Source organism: Amblyomma americanum, chromosome 1 (assembly GCF_052857255.1).
Source record: "Amblyomma americanum isolate KBUSLIRL-KWMA chromosome 1, ASM5285725v1, whole genome shotgun sequence".
Taxonomy (NCBI): Eukaryota; Metazoa; Arthropoda; class Arachnida; order Ixodida; family Ixodidae; genus Amblyomma; species Amblyomma americanum.
In genome coordinates this window covers 6,746,022-6,764,309 of record NC_135497.1, presented here as the reverse complement: position 1 = coordinate 6,764,309, position 18,288 = coordinate 6,746,022, and positions in this window count along the sequence as shown.

Sequence of the window (18,288 nt, the reverse complement as noted above, 5' to 3'; positions counted from 1 at the left end):
GCATTCAGAGTTGAAAATGTTTCGTGAAGGAAAAGACAGCTTTAAAGGGTAATATAGATGGCAAGTGACATGCTGGTTTGATTAACGCCAAAGCCTATGCCCGGCGCAAATTAGAAGTAGAAAATTTTGGTAACCTGCTCAAACGCATTAGCAAGCTTCTGCAAGTCATCTGGGAAGGTCACGATGCGGGGTGCGATGTCCAGAAGAAACGCCATAACGCGGTACATCATCCTGTGATGCGTCCTTTCCCCAACCTCAAATCGGCCTGCAACATCCCGTATGCAGGAGTTATTGGCAGCATACCTGCAAGAAATGGGATAATTTTTTATTAATGCAAATTGTTCAACTAGCATTTCATGTTACCATCAAGCATTGCGGCAAAGTATAGGAAAAATTTACATCTGCCCCGTTCTCTGAAAAAGCTTCACGTGTGTTCATCAGGCACTTTTAGTACAGCCATGCGGTATTTTCCCCATGAAATACCTTTAAAAACCATAGGCAAGAACAGAAATAAAAAAAAAACTGGGCACACTGAATTAAAAGTGTGATCAAACCCATTTATTTTCGCAGGTGGGAAGATTGAGCCCTTGAGTCCTTCGCATGCAGAAGAGCAGTGACCTGTAAAAGGAATTTCCAGCCATCATAAGCATTTGAGAAATCGGTTGCTAAACCCTCGCGCAGTGTATTAGTGCATTCAATTTCATGCTTCGCGCCAGGCTAGATGTGCCGTGACGCTTTTGTAATCAGATGCCTCCAATCACTCATCCTAAATCACAACTCTTCTCTCTTCAATAGTAAATAATTTCGATGTGTTATCACTTAAAACTTGCAGCAGAGAGGAACCAGACACACGAAAAAACACAAACGTGAACGAGCAGCTTAGTTCACGTCTGTGTGTTTCTTCCGTGTGTCTGGTTCTTCTCTAATGCCAGTTTTAAGTGATTGATGCACCAATTAGCTCAACAATATACCTTATTAACTTTTATTTCGATATCTTACCACAAAAATGACAGCACATGCTCTTGAGGCGACTTTGGGGGCAGGCCTCCGCGATCAGTTCTTGAAGGGTAGTGCGGTGATTTCGCGAACTCAGCAGCAAGGGAATCTGCAGCCGGCCGTGACAGTCGGAAATTCCTGCGAAACTAGTGAGGTAAAATGAAAAAACAGAGGTCGGTTATTGATTACAGGTTCTAACTAGGATGCAACGACTCACTCACCTCTTCGTCCGAATAAGCGGCGACCGTCTTTTCCACATAAGACTCGGCCTTCGGTCGCTTCTCCGGCGGGGCAAAAAGCTTCTCGAACATCTGCTCATACAATGCTAAATCCTCGTCGTCGCCGCTGCCGCTGCTGTCCGAAGAGGAGCTTGTGCTCGAATCTGTGCTACAGCTGTTGTCTTCATCAAACAGCAACAACAACTCTTCGTCCAGACGACAACGCTTAGCTACTGATATTCCGCTTGCTTGCACCGGCCGACTGTCACCGCTACCACCATCCGCCATTTTGCACGGCTTTCCCGGAATGAAACCAGAAGTGACATCAAAAAGTCATGTGACTTCATTCTCCCATCTACTCCGCCGTTAACGACGGAGCACCGAGGGCTGCTCTCGGCGCCGCCAAAGCGCGCCTCCTCTGCCAATGGAACATGACGCTCGTGCTCTTGTTCTACCAATGGCAGGCGCTGGAACTCGCGAGAGCACTTTGAGTGCAGTTTCGAGTGCTCCTGTTCGCCCAATGGAAACCGGTATTAGTGCGACAGATCAAAACAGCCTATCTGAGCACGTGGCAGAAGTTTGCACTCCATGGTTGCCTGTTCTCTGTAACTCGTTCTTGCCAAGGCTGGCAGCGCCGTTTGCACGGTTTCAACAGCCATGTGAACGCCTAGCTGACCCAGCGATGCTTCATCGTCCCGCCGATGGCGCGGAAGGGAACACTGATCAGAAGCGACGTTCCCTGACTTGTGGATCCGAAGGCGATCCGAACTGGATCCGAACTCGAGCGCGAGATACTGCGACGGTGTGACGGCCTGCGCAAGATGTCAGGCACATTTAGCATAGCGCGTACCGCTGCTGCTTACCGCCAACCATCGCCCGTCGCTCCTAGCGCGCTGGTTGGTCACGGCGAGCAAGAAGCGCGAGCTGTTCACGGGAACGTGGCGCCATCTGGCGCAGCCGCCCGGCGATCTTCCACAAGCTGACGATGCGCACTGCTTGTGACACGAACGGCTTTTTTCTTTGCGTCCTTCCTTGGGACCGAAACGAACGTTGTGCAATGGCTCGATCAGATCGATTCCGCAAAGCCGTTCTCAGATACATAGAGAGTAGCCATAAGTGTTGTGTGCTAGGTCGTAGGATATTTACAGAGAAACCCAAAGTCCTTCGATGCCAAAAATAGCCAGAACCTCTGCTGGTGTACTTTTCTTTTACTTGCTTTACAGCGATTTTATCTAAGGCAAACAAGTTGGTTTTGCTGATGTAATATACAACACAAAAACTTGACGGAAGGTATTTTTAGTTATTAACCCAATTTAAAGTATATTTACTGTTTGTCTAATCATAAATCTCCCACTAAGCGACGTCATATCCACTGCTAAAAACCGCCACTGTATGGTGACGCCATCAGCGCCATGAATTTGTTTTTGAGCTAATTAAAATATAAAAAACCAGAGTATACGCGATACGACCGAAGCTAATAGCATCACTATAACTCATTCTATGCAACCAAGAGTCAAAACAATGCACTGATTATGTGTTTCGGGGCCCCTTTAAAGGTATTGGGACGACGCATCAGCGGCGAAAACAGTCCAAGATTACACACCTCAAGCACCGACACACACGGCGATCATCTTCGTCGCGCATGGTCGTCTTTTTTTGTACTATATTCGTCTGAAGAAACTGACCTGCGGGCAGTCTCATTTATATGGTGAAGTTATTATTATCTCCACCAATGACGATGACAATAAAAAAAAACTAAAATGAGGCAAAGTGATGCAATCGCAACAGCCCTAAGTTGTGTAATCAGGGGTCATTTAAAATACTAAGGAAACACACACGTGTCGAACTTACAAGGTGCAGAATAATGCGGAACGCACATGAGCGAAAAGGGTGCGGTGTAAAAATAAAAATAAAAGAGTGGGGAGGGGGGGGGGGGCGCACGATGCGAAACGACGTTCGGGATGATATCACACTAAAGGGCAATGATTAAGAGTGCCATGCAATCGCAATACGGGCATGTTGACTCGTCACGTCCAACATATTTGATAAAAGAATAAAGATAGTCACGTCCCCGTTGTTCACAAGTTGGTCAGAAAAAATGAGGCGATTAAGACAGGCAAGTTAGCTTGCCTACACTTTGTTTTATACCTGACGAGATGGTTTTAAAGTTGTGAATTAAAAATGATTCTCTGATTTGTCGGTCGTAGTGTGATCGAAGCCCAGGTTACGAGATAGTGGCTGTTAACGCGAAAGCGTTAAGGGCCCCGTGTCGCAGAAAAGCCGGTGTCGTCGTGGGCGTCGGCGGCAGTGGCTTTGGAAAATCCCACAAGCATTAATAAGTAAAGCCTGGACTCCATGTACGCGAAAACTCACGCGAAGGCGAAGGCGACGGCGGCAGCGACGGCTGGCGTTCGCTCTGTCGCTTGTGGGCAACCTCTATGCAAGCGAAGGCGGCAGGCGACGCGAACCCGCGACGTGCGCAGCGGATTCCGTGCTTTGCGCACTCAAGCTTAAAAACACGCCCGTAACCTGTTCTCTCTCTTAAAATTTTGTGAGTGTGCCTCATAGTCAGGGCCAAAGGAATATTTCCTCTACGGCAGCGGTGTAGCGGCAGTGGAGATAGCCAAAGGCGTGCTTGCGGAGACGAAGTCACATCACGGGTTCACGGGGGAGGTGTGCTTTCGTTCGGTGCCTGTGCACTCCGGCTTAGTAAAAACACTCCCATAAACTGTCACCACAACCTGATTGTAAGTGAGCAAACTATAATATACCACTGAGAATGCGCGCCGCGAGTGTTTCTGCACAGTTGGAGCGCAGCGGCACGGTGGATCGAGCGCCGGTACCCGCTGCTCGACACGCATCTCTCCCTGCAGTACGCCCGCTCGCGTAGCCCGCTCCAAATGCTGTTAGCCCTCCGCACCCAACAAGTAGATTGTTTTAATTATTTAAATCATGCGGGTCTGCCTCTCAGCTACAAAACCAAATATTTTTTCGGCGGTGGCGATGACCAAGACGACGGGCTGGTAGGGTTTCGTGAGATGTGCCCGTGAGAAACCGTGGACAAACCGGAAACGGCTTTGGGGGGCTCTGATTGGCCAGTCGCGTGGGGGACTTCCGGGCGACGAGCGAAATTTTCTGTGGGTGCAGATCCGAGCGACACGGCAAGCGACACATGCATTTTGCTTCGCGCGACGGCGTCGCTCGTCGCTTGCCGCCGTCGCCTTCGCGTTCGCGTGAGTTTTCGCGTACATGGAGTCCAGGCTTAACACAGAGTAGGAAATCGGTCGAGTTGAGGAATCGAACCAGAGCCTCCGGAGTGTGATACCCCTGTCACATGGTATTCCTCAAAGTCCTTTCCAGCAAAGGCACAATTTTTCACCAAAGGAGCGAAAGCTTAAAGGAGCAGCGACGGACTACACGGTGCAGCCCAAAGGTGAAACAGTCGTTGAGGCTTAGCACCAGGGGCGCTCGGTGTTGCTGCAACACTTTTACTGTCTTGAAATCTGGGCATAAAATATAAGCACCCGTACAAAAAGCAAAGCCAGACACACCTTTGGTATTTTTAAGATATTTTCAAACATTGTTAATTACTTCTATTTTTCATTGCTTTTACTTTTTGACGTTGGACGGCACTGCGATCGTAGGCTCTAGAAGGCCTCTCCTTTGGGCTCCAAAGGTCTCTGACGGGCGCCTTCGCCTCCAAGACCCTTAGCGGTAAAGGAGTAAAATTTGTGCCGTCTAGCTGCGCTCCTTACGGCTTTGGATATACGGACCTGATTCTCAAAGGCCTTTGCGGTGCCCGTGTGACAGCGCGATGGTTTGAAATGAACACAGGCGCGTCTAGTGAATACAGTGTTGTCTTAAAGGGGTGCTTTAGAGACATGTACTGCTGTGTGTATTAGTAGTTATCAGCATATAAATTATAGATGTCGCCGTTATGGTAGTAGCATATTACGTTTCCGCCCCTTTTCCTCTCCGCTTGACGCGCACGTAGCGCCATCAGGCGGCGCCCACTAAAACCACTTCCTCCTCCTCACAATGTACGGTACTGCCCCAATAGATAGCGCGCGGCGGCAGCGCCTCTTAAAGTCCCTGAATGAACTAAAAGTAACGACATCTCCTCCCTCCTCCTCCTGTGCCGGCGCTCCTTCTCTAGGCACCTCCCGGGCGCTGACAGTGGCGGCACCTAGTCCGGGGGAAGCTAGCAGACGCTCCCAACGCTAGCCCTTTGGCGCGCAGTAGACCGTGCGTGCGTTTTCGGCCTTGGATGCGGTCGAAATGTGGTCACAGCATAGGAGATTAAAAAATCATGTACTCAACTGCCCAGAGCAACGCTCCACTGCTTTATAAATTCTGTGTACTGCGATCTCTTCGATTGCGGTGCACGTGGTGCACATAGAGTTGTTTCCCAACGCTCGAGCTTTGGTGCATAGTGGATCGCGCGCCCGAATCAATTGTTTGTGGCATTTCCTGTCTTCGATTCAGTCGCAATAAGATCATGGCACGGGAGATAAACAATTATAATTACCCAAAGAACTGCCCCGAACCATGTGGCACTGCTTTATCGGAACTTTTTGTACTGCGATCGCCTTGATCGCGGTGCACACTGTGAAAGTGGCATGCGCGAGTGAGCTAGCGGCACAACAGTGAACATCCTCGGAGTGTTGCTTTCGGACCGGCGTCTTTTGACCAATCTTATTCAAAATTTAACCAGCAAGAGGAAGTGGACTGACATACGACTAGACTTGCGGCCTAGGCTTTATTTGAACGGGTGGTTATATAATACCGCCATAATATATTCTCTCAAAGGCGCATTAGCTCGTGCAGTCGGCTGTGCGTAGGCGCCTACTATTCCTAATTTTTTTTAAAGCGCAGGAAAGCTTGGCGGTTATTTCGGAGTTACTATGCCTCGGACACCTCGCAGGCTCACGTTAAGAGGATCCGACTGACGGTAGTCCCTTATTGTTTCTTTGTAAATTGGTGAATGCGGTGCCCTTGTTGCGCATTGTAAAACGGCTGTGAGCAGAATAATTTTGATGTAGCCTTAATTGCTTGGGTTGAGTAGCAGCAATAAAAACGGCTTTTAACCACTGCTTCGCACGCAGCTAGAGCTCTGCATGACTCACTAGAATGTTGCTTGTTTAGGTGTTTGTCATCTTCTGTCAGCATATGCAATATTGGCTTATAAGAGGGCATTGTCCTCCTTCCTGTAATTTCCACGCATAGCGCGCAGAAGCCTGGACTGCCGCAGTTAGTAATCGCTTTCGGTTGAAACACCGTGAAGAAAAAATCACGCGGTGAAAAACCAAAATTCGAATTTACTCGGCAATGTCTGAAGCAAAACGTTGTTCGTTTAGGAAGTTGACACGAAAATCGAAAACACAAGAAGGAAGTGTATGCAGCTATGTTTAGCGGAGGCCCTCGCTTGCATTCTCAAGTATTATGCATGCAGATATGGAGTATTCAAGCGGTAGCTGCCGTTAATGTGCCTAGGCACAGTAAGGACCGATTTTGGTATTAACCCCGCGAGAAGAAATACGGTCAGCAATGTGCGCAGCAGGAAAGCTAGATCTGCATTGCGAGCTGCATGAACAGCGTCGCTTAAACAGCGAGAACCGCCTCTTTAGTATCGCGTTCGTGAGGGAAGCAGTCCAGCTGCAACACGTCAAGCGATGCGCGCAGCATGAAACCTAGACCTTCACGGCGAGCAGCGTAAACGGCGGAGCTCAAACTGGCGGGCTCCACTCAAAGTTTTGAGTGGAGCCCGCCAACGAGTCTGACCACAACCAAACCAATACGTCACGTAATGCCCATGACATGAAGCGTACTGTACACCTGCAGAGCCAGCAGCGTGAACGGCGGGGTTACGAAAATGAGAAGCACGGCTTTCGTAGTCCGAGAACTAGCGAATTCATCTACAACCTTGCCAAATCGCACTAAGACTGCAGTCGCTCGCGCTTCACACCAAATGCTTCGAAAAAAAAAACGCGACACTGAAGAACGGCCACTCATGACGCAAAAACGCGGATCCAGCACATTATCAATATTTTCCTGGCCGATCTTACAAATCCAAACCTTTCAGCGAGCAGCATTGCATTTTCCTATGGAATGACGAAAAACATTTTCCCACTGCCTCTTCGGTTGTTGCACCCGCAAGCGCAACAGAAAGCTCGAGAAACGCTTCCCGCCGAAACTCGGCCGCACAAAAAGATAACGAAGCGAGATTTCTACCCCCGACAATAGTCCCGGTGTCTGCTACGGAGCCAAAAGGCGCGCGCTAACACGTGACCACGGCGCCTCCGCCAATGGGAGGCTCGATTATCCGACGGCGCGCCAGAAGAGGGAAGCCGGAAAGTTCAAAGCTTTGCGTTACTTTTGCTTCATTGAGGGGCTTTATCGCCTCCCGCTCGTCTCGTTCGGGCGCAGTGGGGCCCTGCGGGGACGCAGGAATCACTAGGTGAGCGGCGAACAACGCAAAACACATCGAAGGCTCGTTCACCACAAGGATTGCGGCTTGCTGCCCGTTCGTTCGACGCGGAAGCTATGCTGGCGGTCGTGGCATCGGGTTTGTCGAAAACGATGCGCTGACGCACTACGACTGCAACTGCACGCGTTTCGGCGGTATGAGGACTGCCAGGGATCTACGAATGTAGAGAATGACCTTCTGCATATATGGAAATTACCCATTACGCTATCGCGTGATACCCTCAAGGCGGAGCTTGAGTGCTCCCTCCAATATTTAATTTATCAAATGAGTGACCTGAAACATTTACATGCCTAGACAAGGGCAGATTGAGTAGACTTGCAGTGTGAGCTTTAAGGTTGTTAAAGTGCAATCTGAAAGACATCGAAGTTTGACCTATATACTGAAGAAAACAGACGGAAAATTCTAGTAGATAACGTTTTCACTATTGCAGGTGAACTTAACTTTAATTCTTACACTGTAGCTGGAAGCAGTGCTAATAGCCACCTGTGACGTCGTCATCTGTAGGCAAATTATACAGCGAGATTTGTAGCATGGTGGCGCAACTGAAAAACACTGGACGGATAACTTTCGAAGAAGTTAAAAGACCTCGCAAATTTTTGGAACGTCCGAATACAGCTCGCGGTGGTTCTCTAATGATGCCCTTTAGTCGGTCGCTCTGCATCATGATATTATAATGTCTTCTTAGAATGCCTGTTCCGTTGCGGGCAGAGGCCGAGTAGGTTAAGACTAAATTGGTTTGGCTTTTCAAGGTAGGTTCTTTTGTTACGCACAGTAACGACTCGCGGTCACATGGGTCTGCGTGTTTCACGGCGTCGTCGGATACCCTTGCAGGATACTTCTGTTTCGTAATAACAGTCCGAAGTTCTGAGCAAATCTTGTAAAACGCCGATGGCTCTGGCCATTGTTACGTTTGGAGACGCCAACATGTCAAGAATATTCAATCCACTGAGAAGCATAATCGACAGAGGCTTCAAAGGGCCGTCGACGTGGTTGCAGCGTCACGAGTGCAGGTGGTGGCGTCTACAAGAGACCTCCCCCCCCCCCCCCCCCCCCCCCTGCTGCTGTTTACGGGACTGCAAATGAGCCGTGGCAAATGCGGCCGGGTTTGACTAAGCCAACGTCGCCGGAATCCTCGTGCTTCGAAAACAACTTCGTCTTAGACTGTGCTTTTCCTTATACGTGGAACCTTCTGCAAACTGCAGTGGCAACCTGTAGTTCCCCCGCTACCGCTGTGAAGTGCAGGTGACTGACCTTCGGCCCTGCCATGGGACCCCCTTCGTGCTATTCATCAGTGCTGCCTGGAGAGCGCGGACCATAACTTGCCAGAAGTGGCAAGAGTGTGTTGTTGGGGCCGTCCTGGAAGGCGGACCCTAAAGACTGGACACGTGATCGACGTCACAGTGATTGGACGCATTTTTAATGATCTAAATTCCCCAACTAAGGACCTGGGGACAGGGGACCCTATTTAAGCAGCGATCTGGCGTGTGATCACCAGCTCCCGATTCACTCTTTCAATCTATGTATAAATGTAAATAAACCTTTCAGTCTCTTCTTCAACTCGAAGACCCTCTCATCTCTTCGTCACCCCCACAACAGCAGTCTCCCGATCCGGAACCCGGGGACACCGACCTTGGCGAGAGACGGCACAGGCGAACCAGGGGCCCGCATCTATCAACTGGTGGCAGCGGTGAGATCGAAGCGCAATCCCCCAACACCGGTGGCCTGCTATGGGGTTGGAACCCCGCATCTAACAACTAGTGGCAGCGGTGGGATCGGAGCGCAATCCCCCAACACCGGTTTCCTGCTATCGGGACAGAAGCCCCACTCCTAACAACTGGTGGCAGCGGTGGGATCGACGCGTAATCCCCCAACACCGGTTTCCTGCTATGGGGTTGGAGCCCCACATCTAACAACTGGTGGCAGCGGTGGGATCGAAGCGCAATCCCCCAAAACCGGTTCCCTGCTATGAACTTGGAGCCCCTCTCCTAACCACTGGTGGCAGCGGTGGGATCGAAGCGCAATCCCCCAACACCGGTGGCCTGCTACGGGAGAGAAGCCCCGCATCTAACACCATATTCTTTTAAAGCGGATGGCCTGACTGTTGGGAATGCTAGATTTACAAATGTTACACATGGCTGCTGTTAAAGTGAAGGTACAGTTGACAGTCTGTAGGTTTACGATAAAGGCAGGTTGTTAATTTGTTATTGGTAACAGACATTGTAACATCAATAAAATTAATAGTAAAGATTTGTACGCGTGCAAAAATCAAATTCAAGGATGAAAAGTATTAAATTCTGCAATAGACGTAAGGAGCAATTTTTCACCCTGGTATCATATAAAAATATCAATTAAGCGCGTCTAAAAGAATCATTTTAAAGAACGGCTCTCAAAGAATAGGTTTCTAGGCAACCCATGAAGATATTGGCATAATTATGTCCTATTTTGGTGCTCACTGAAGTTCCACTAACCTGAACGTAGTGGGGTCTGTTAAATTAGCAAGGCGGCTACAAAGGCCTCTGCCAAGTTCAGCTAGAAATAAATCACTAAGGACGGGTGCAATGCACGACCCTATGCACATGTGTGTTAGAATACACGGATGCATGTTAAGACGTGATAACTTTAGTAAGAGATAACCATGGAGAACATTGTCGAAAGCTTGTTCAAAATACAAAAATATTGTAACAGTCCTTTCTTGTGTGTCCTTTCTACGTCCGCGTCTTTTGCGCTGTTTAAGCCAAGCATACACCTTGTTTCTGCAGAAATGGCAGTCCGTCCCACTGAATAAAAGTGGACCGAAGGTAAAGGCTTAAAAGCTCCAGGAAGCCACTGCTCGACGTACCTGAAAAATTCTGGAAAGGTACGACTCCGAACTTTTCAATACAGTTCTGAACACAAGAAAGCAGACTAGCTTGCGGTAACGAATACAACAAATCCGTAATACCTATAGAAAAACCTCTCAAGCTCTTGAGCGATTAAGACTTTATGTAATCTGTGACTGCATAGGAATCCTTTACAAGGAAGGGGTCATCTATTTGCAATAGGTTGAGCTTTTCTTGCAGAAAGATAGCAATAGAATTTTGCCACGTATCATTTCAGAAAAAATTGCTATGTTTCTCCAAGAAAAGCTCAACCTATTGCAAATAGATGATTCCTTCCTTGTAAAGGATTCCTGTGCTGTCATAGATTACATAATGTGTTCATCGCTCAAGCTTTTGAGAGGTTTTTCTACTGATATTAAGGACTTGTTTTATTCGTTACCTCAAGGTAGTCTGCTTTCTTGTGTTCAGAACTGTATTGACAAGTTCGGAGTCGTACCTTTCCAGAATGCTTCGGGTACGTCGAGCAGTGGCTTCCTGGAACTTTTAAGCCTTTACCTTCGGTCCACTTTTATTCAATGGGACGGACTGCCATTTCTGCAGAAACAGGGTATATGCATAGGGTCGTGCATTGCACCCGTCCTTAGTGATTTATTTCTTGTTGAACTTGACAAAGACTTTTGTGGCCGCCTTGCTAACTTAAAAGTAACAGAAGCATTTAGATATGTTGATGAGTATTTATTATTACTTGACTGTGATTCTGGGTCCTTCGAATCAATTGTCACTAACACACTAAACGTAGTACGTGCAGACTTATCGCCTCTTATCATTACCCATGAATTGCCATCAGAGGACAATCTTTGCTTCCTTGATATCAGGCTTTTATTTCAAGACGATCAGATTTACTGGAAATACGAACCACGTGTCAACAAGCCACTGTTCTCGTATGACTCTGCGCACTCAAAACTTGTCAAGAGAGGCATTGCCAAGTTATCCTCCACAAATGCCAGAAAAATATCCTGCCCTCAGCTAATGACCGAAAGTGTTGCTCAACAAGTAAAGAGGCTAATTGAAGCCGGTTTTCCTATGCACATCCTTTTGCCGAAAGGCTCCTAAAGGAGATCTGTTACTCTCATGCTCTACCACCGTACCATTCACTAAACAAACAGAAACTGGCTGTGATTCCGTACACTCACGGCTTGTCCCCCGCTTGAAGAAGATTGGACAACGGGCAAAAGTGAGTCATTTTTTCAGCTCCAGAGAAACTGCAGACACTTTGCAGATTGACAAGACCAGGCCCTGCTACAAAGAGTGAGTGCAAGATGAATTATAGAACTAAGTTCGTTAAATGTACGGAATCCATTGTGTACAGCATACCATTGACCTGTGGAAAGAAGTATTTAGGTCGAAGTGGAAGGCGCTTAAACGAGCGCCTTCGTGAACATCATTACAATGTTAAAGAAAATAAAGGTGGTTTTTTAAATGCGCACTGCAGAAAATGTGAATCCGAGTGTAAATCTCTTTTTGAAGCATGCACGGTAATTGCCAAAAACACTTGCAAAATCACGCGAGAAATAATCGAAGCAGAAATGATAGATAGCTCAGGTCATAAGTGCATAGCGAAGCCCTCTGTTGAGATATCTCGTAAGGAATTAAATTATCTCAGAAGCCACTAACAATTGACTGCCTGCCGCGCTTGCGCAATGTATCGCCATGTCATATATATATATATATATATATATATATATATATATATATATATATATATATATATATATATATATATATATATATATATATATATATATATATATATATATATATATACAGGCTCTCTTCCGCAATAAACTGTTGCAAGTTAGCGCTCGTGTGTGTTCTTTCATGTCCTTGTCTGCTATTGCGCTATTTTATACGACATGCACTACCAACAAGCCCAAACCGTCACCTTATTGGACTTTTCTACTACTTTACCATTCATGCTGCAAACTAACCCAAAGCGTTTTTGGAAAACCATTAACCCCAGTCAGTTGAATCAGATCTCACTTTGTAACAGCTCTGAACATACGATTCCTGAGGCCGACGTTGCAGATCTTCTAAACACAACGTTCAGTTCAGTTTTTACAAAAAACCGGTTAACAGTTTTCCCGATCCTCCATGCCTTGCGCATCCGTTCATGCAAAATATTATAGTTGATCCCATCTGCATTATAAAAGTCATTTAATCGTTGAGGAGTTCGCATTCACCGGTGTTAACGGTATCAACGCTAAAGTACTGAAAAATACAAAACATATGTGTAGTCTGTTTTTGTCACTCATTTTCCAGGAATCACTCAACACAGGTTAAGTTCCGCATGACTGGAAAGTGGGCAAGGTCATTCCAGTCGTCAAGAAAGGAAGCCGTTCATCTCCGAGTAACTATCAGCCGTTTTCGATTAGATGTGTATCTTGTAAAATAATGAAACATATTTTATACTGTAATATTGCTAACTTCCTAACATCCGTAATTTGTTTTTTCATTCAAGTGGGTGCGGTTTTCGCAAAAATCATTCTTGTGACACTCAACTGGCTCTTTTTCTGCACGACTTGCATTTAAACCTTGATAGCAACACTCCGACTGACACAATATTTTTATATTTTGAAAAAGCTTTCGACAAGCTTCCCCATGGTTGTCCCTTACTGAAGTTATCACGTCTAACATGCATCCGTGTATTCTAAGCTGGGTTCAAGGGTTTTTAACTAACCGCCAGCAGTTCGTATATGCCAATTAACATTCTTCGTCTTTAACAAACGAGCTTTCGTGCGTACCGTAAGGTACCATGCTTGGGGCCTCTCCTTTGCTTGATATACATTAATGAACTGCCTTATAACATTTCTTCTCATATCCGTCTCTTCGCCGATGATTGGGTTGCTTATTGAGCAATAACGAACCCGACTGACCATTTCGCATTGAGAAATGATCTTACTGGCATACAGGATTAGTGTAACACTTGGCCCATGTCCCTGAATCAGGGCAGAATGGTAGGCCTTTTGGTATGGCATGCTAAAGAAGAAGCAAACCAGCCAAAAATGACGAACAGACAAAAAGAGAAAAACACAGGACAACGGCTGGTGACGTCTCACTGAATGTCTCAAAAACTGTCTTCATGCCCATCCACCGTCGTCATAAGTACGTCGTGCCTGATTATAATATTGATAACATCGAGTTCGCAAAAACTGAATCTTTTAAATACCTCGGTGTGCACATCTCGCGTGACCTAACTTGGACATGTCATTTTAACCATATAATCAATTCTGCTAACCGTGTTCTGGGTTATATACTCTGTAACCTTTCCCCCGCTTCTCCGCCTATTAAAAAACTTGCTTTCTAAACGTTCGTGCCACCCAAGCTAGAGTTTGCGAATGTTTTTTTGACCCACAGCACAGTAACCTTACTCACGCCATCGAGTCGGTTCAGAACCCTGCAATTCAATCCATTTTGTCCAATTAATACTAGGATTCTAGCATCTCAGCACTAAAAGCCCACATAAACATACCCTGTCTGGCCTCACGCCGTAGGATAGCGCATCTTAGCCTTTTTCTTAATTTTTTTTTCATTCTTTGCCTTCTGATATCCAGTACATAAAAAGAACCCACCGCATCGCCCGCTCCAACCACCGTAGTGCACTGTGTCCCCCGAAAGCCCATACCGCAACTTTTCAGCAGTAGTTCTTCCTGCGCACAGCACGAGACTGGAATGGCCTGCCCACCGAAGTTGCCGCCATCATCAACCCAGTGACATTCAAACGGCTCATCGATAACAATTCATTGAGATTTCTACTTTTCTTTGCCTTGTAACGCCCACTCCCTCATTTAATGCCTCACACGAGACCCTTCAGGAATCAAATAAAAAAAACGATATTATTTGCTTCATGGGCGTAAAGAGATGTACAAAATTACAGTCGCAGGCAGGGAGTGCACCAAAGTTTAAAATTATTTTGAATGTTGGCTGAGCATTTATACTTGCATTGATTGACGTGAATTTGCTCTTGCCGCTATTACTGCGACGTCGACGCCATTAGGATTGTGCTAGTTCTGGTTTGTCGGTCGACCGTGTTGTCAAGGTGCACTTCAGTACTGGCGCTGACCGAGACCGGAACCGCCAGCACAGAATCCAATATAATTAATTGCTAGCGTTGCGTTCTGGCGTATTAGGCTTATTTCATACTGTGTTTACTCGCTTATAACGCCGTAGAGATTGTGACCCGCATTCGTTTTTCTAGGCCATTAAAAAAGGTGTCATGACATCGATTTTAACACCCATCAGATTTTCATGCTTCGATAAGGAATTACGCACATGAGGTTGCCCTCTATTCACTTGCCTCGGTACACAAGATCTCCGTACAGTGCTAGCTTTCTTAGTAGGTTCCTTCCCGCCCCGGTCTGCGTCCGCGATGCTGACCTTGAGAGCGCGTGAAGATGTTGCGCTCCGGTAACATCACTGCAAGTACACATTTCGATGGGAAGCTACGGCGAACTTCGCAGAGCGCTGAGATGCTTGCGCGCGTCGGACAGTGGCGGCAGTTGCGCGCTCGTCACGCGGATTCCCGCCTGCGCCAATATGTGCTTAGGAAGCATCCGCACGGAAAGTCGCGGCTTTTTTTTTTTTAGCCTCGCGTCGTATTGAACTCGCCGCCGCGTCTTTGCAAGCGACTTTCCGTGGTTGCTCAAGTCCGGATCGGCCCCTTGCTGACGGGACATTTGGGATGCTCGCGAGGCCCCTCATAGTCCAAGGCTGCGGTAGGTTATATCGGTAATATCAATGAGCAAGAAGTACCGTTCTACCACTTTTGGGAAGCTGGTGAAAATAGGCTGTTGTTATCGTAGTTTAATGGTACTGGATTCTAACGAGCATGTAATTTTTAGACGAATTTTTGCAAAACAAGGTGCGCGTTAAAATCGCGTAAATACGGTAATTACTAGGCACATACGTTTCCTTCAAGGCAAAAAAAAAAAACAGATGCTCAAAAGCCTTTGTGTCTGTAAGAAAGCCAACACTCATTGGAACCAGGAGGCTCAGACGCAAAGCATGCATGCTAACTCCGCTTTACTGCTGATCGACTTTCTTGGTCTTCTGTACCAGTCCGTTGATTTCCGTCTCTTTCTGCTTTCTGAAATATTTTTAGACCTAGGCTGGCTTTCGATGACAAAGCATCTCTAAATTGTCCGATGACGATCTGTATTGGGAGCTCTAGGCCCCTACAATGCATCAGGATATGCTGTATAACTTTATGGCGCTGCATATGTCAACAGTAAAAATCCCGTGTGGCGTGAAAATTTTTGGTGTGCCGTGCGGGCAACGCCGAACCTATTGCCAGCCGAGTCTTGGTATACCTCGCAAAACTGCTTCCAGGAACTGGGCCTGTCGCTATATGGTGCGCTTTTAAATTTATCCGAGCTCCGGTGAAAGACGTCAGGGACCCTGCACGTCCCCTGCCAGCATTTTTGCTGTTTTATTCAGAATGGGGCTCGTTCGTGCAATGTGTTTAATAAATATCACTACATCAATAACTTGCTGCACATTATCTCTCAGCCACGGAATTCAAATTAGTACGCCGATTAGAGAGCATGTCCCAAATATCGTCTTCACCTGGATCATAACAAATACAAGAAGACGAGAGACGCCCCGCGTGCGGTGTATTATTGGGCGCTCTAATGAGCAATAAAAGAAATGCTAAAATGTCAAGGTTCAGAGATCGTTGGATTCCTGATTAGTGTTTCACAAAGCCTGCTAGAGATAACAAGCCTGAGCTGGCGTTTAAGCATGCAGGCCCAACTGTGCGCCGGGGCGCACGCGGAACGGTCGCGTAATTACACCCGGCCTCTGCTCCTTTTTCTCCGTCAACTTTCTCACACAAGGATGTGACTGCACCTCCTGATTTCGCTGTTTAACTTTCCACCACCCCCGGCCACCGCACTGGTGTGTCCCAAACGAAGCGGATAATTCTCTGTCGTTCAAGAGCCCACCACGGCAAAAATTGACGCTGAAAGCACGCAAGGTAAAGTAAGAAAGGGGAAAAAAAAGGCATGTGCTCTAAAAACCGCAAGAGTATTGGTTTCGTGCAACCGGGCTGGAACGAGCAGCGGGGTCGGGAAACAGCTACAAGAATGGATGAAACCTGATTGCCTTTCAAGCGTTTCTCCCTTTCGGCTGGGTGAAATCGCAGGGGCACTACATAACATTTCTAGCTGCAGTCTTTAAGCGCGCATGAGGGTGTGTCGTCTCCCAGCGGTTTGAACAGTGACGGCAAAAGCGCCTCGTTTATCACACCAGGTGTAAGGCCGCTGTACTTAGCTATGGCTGCTTGCGGCTCGTCAGCAGAAGAAAAACTCGCAAAAAAGTTTTCTCGAACGAGCGCGCATCCGTGACCGCCTCACACAGCAAAGGTCCTGACCCTCCCCTCTCAGCGGCCTCCTCAAATAGAAGGTTCTAAATCGTAGGAGGACTATCGAGAGTACAGGCGGAGCAAGACGCAGCTAGCGCTTGCAGCGTCATCTACTCCCTTTCCCAGCGCCTCCGCCCGCTTCCAGAAACACCGTCACTCGTAATATAAGGGCGCCCTGCGCTGGGTTACGCGGTTCAGGTCTAGCTTCGCCCAGCAGAGTAGGCGACCTCTGGCTTTTCGGAAGTCGTGATGTTCTACCATTGAGGTTAACGTTGCTTATTCTTTCAGCTTCAGTGGGTGAGCGGCAAGTTTTAATTCAGCTTTGGCCGCTGAGGTTGAAGCTGCAGTTACATTTATGTTTGTTTCTGAACTGCGCCAGTTTTAAAAAGTCTAGCTACTTTATTTTCCTGTATCGTCATTATATCATACGCCAGCCTCTCTGGTACGCGTCTTACAGAAAAAAAATGTACCTCGAAGAAACGAGGTTAGGAAGAACCTGAAATAACTACACTGCAAAACTTAGTGGCAGATGGTAGATGCCGCTGTCCCGGTAACGAGGGGACTCTAATGGTAATGTCCACTCTGCCGCATGGAACACAGTTGTTTGAGATATATGGAGAATAGTGGTATTACTAGAGGGGAAAAAGAGTCGCTGAGACGACGAGCAGGAAACTGCACTTCCGTTAGCTTTGAGATCATAGATTCCGCTGCTCCGTTGTAGGGAACAATAATAATAACGCGTACTCAGCCGCATGAAACGCAGTTCTCTGCGGTAAATATAGAAGAGTTGCATTAGTACAGGTAAAAAGAAGTGAGATACAGGAGAAAACAGGAATCCTAACATGTCAATCAAAATTGCCGTTTGGGAGAGTTGGTGTGACATGATTCGAAAAGACCAGCGCGGAAACAGACAGGGACACGAGAAGAAAAACACTGACGACAGGACGAGCGCTGACTAACAACTCTTTATTGTCGAGGAACACCCAGCACAATATATGCCGAAACACCACGTGACAGTCAGGGGGCCAAAGATTACAACCTAATCCACAGTCATCGAGGGGCGGCCAACACATGCTTGAACCAGAAGGAAAAACCACAAAAAGTGAAAAAAAGGGGTGAAACTTTATGAAGTGAGCATATCAAAAGTACTTTAACAAGCAAAAACCAAGGAAAAAAACCAGTGCCAAACAACATCGTGGCCAAAGGGCGGTATCAAGAACACTTTAACAACAACAAAGAGCGAGCCTAAAAGGGCCCAAGCAAGCGAAGCAAAAGCAGAGTCAGAAATCTAAAAACAGATAAAACGTCATGCAACCCTACAGATGCCACAAACAACTAAAACTAAATGAA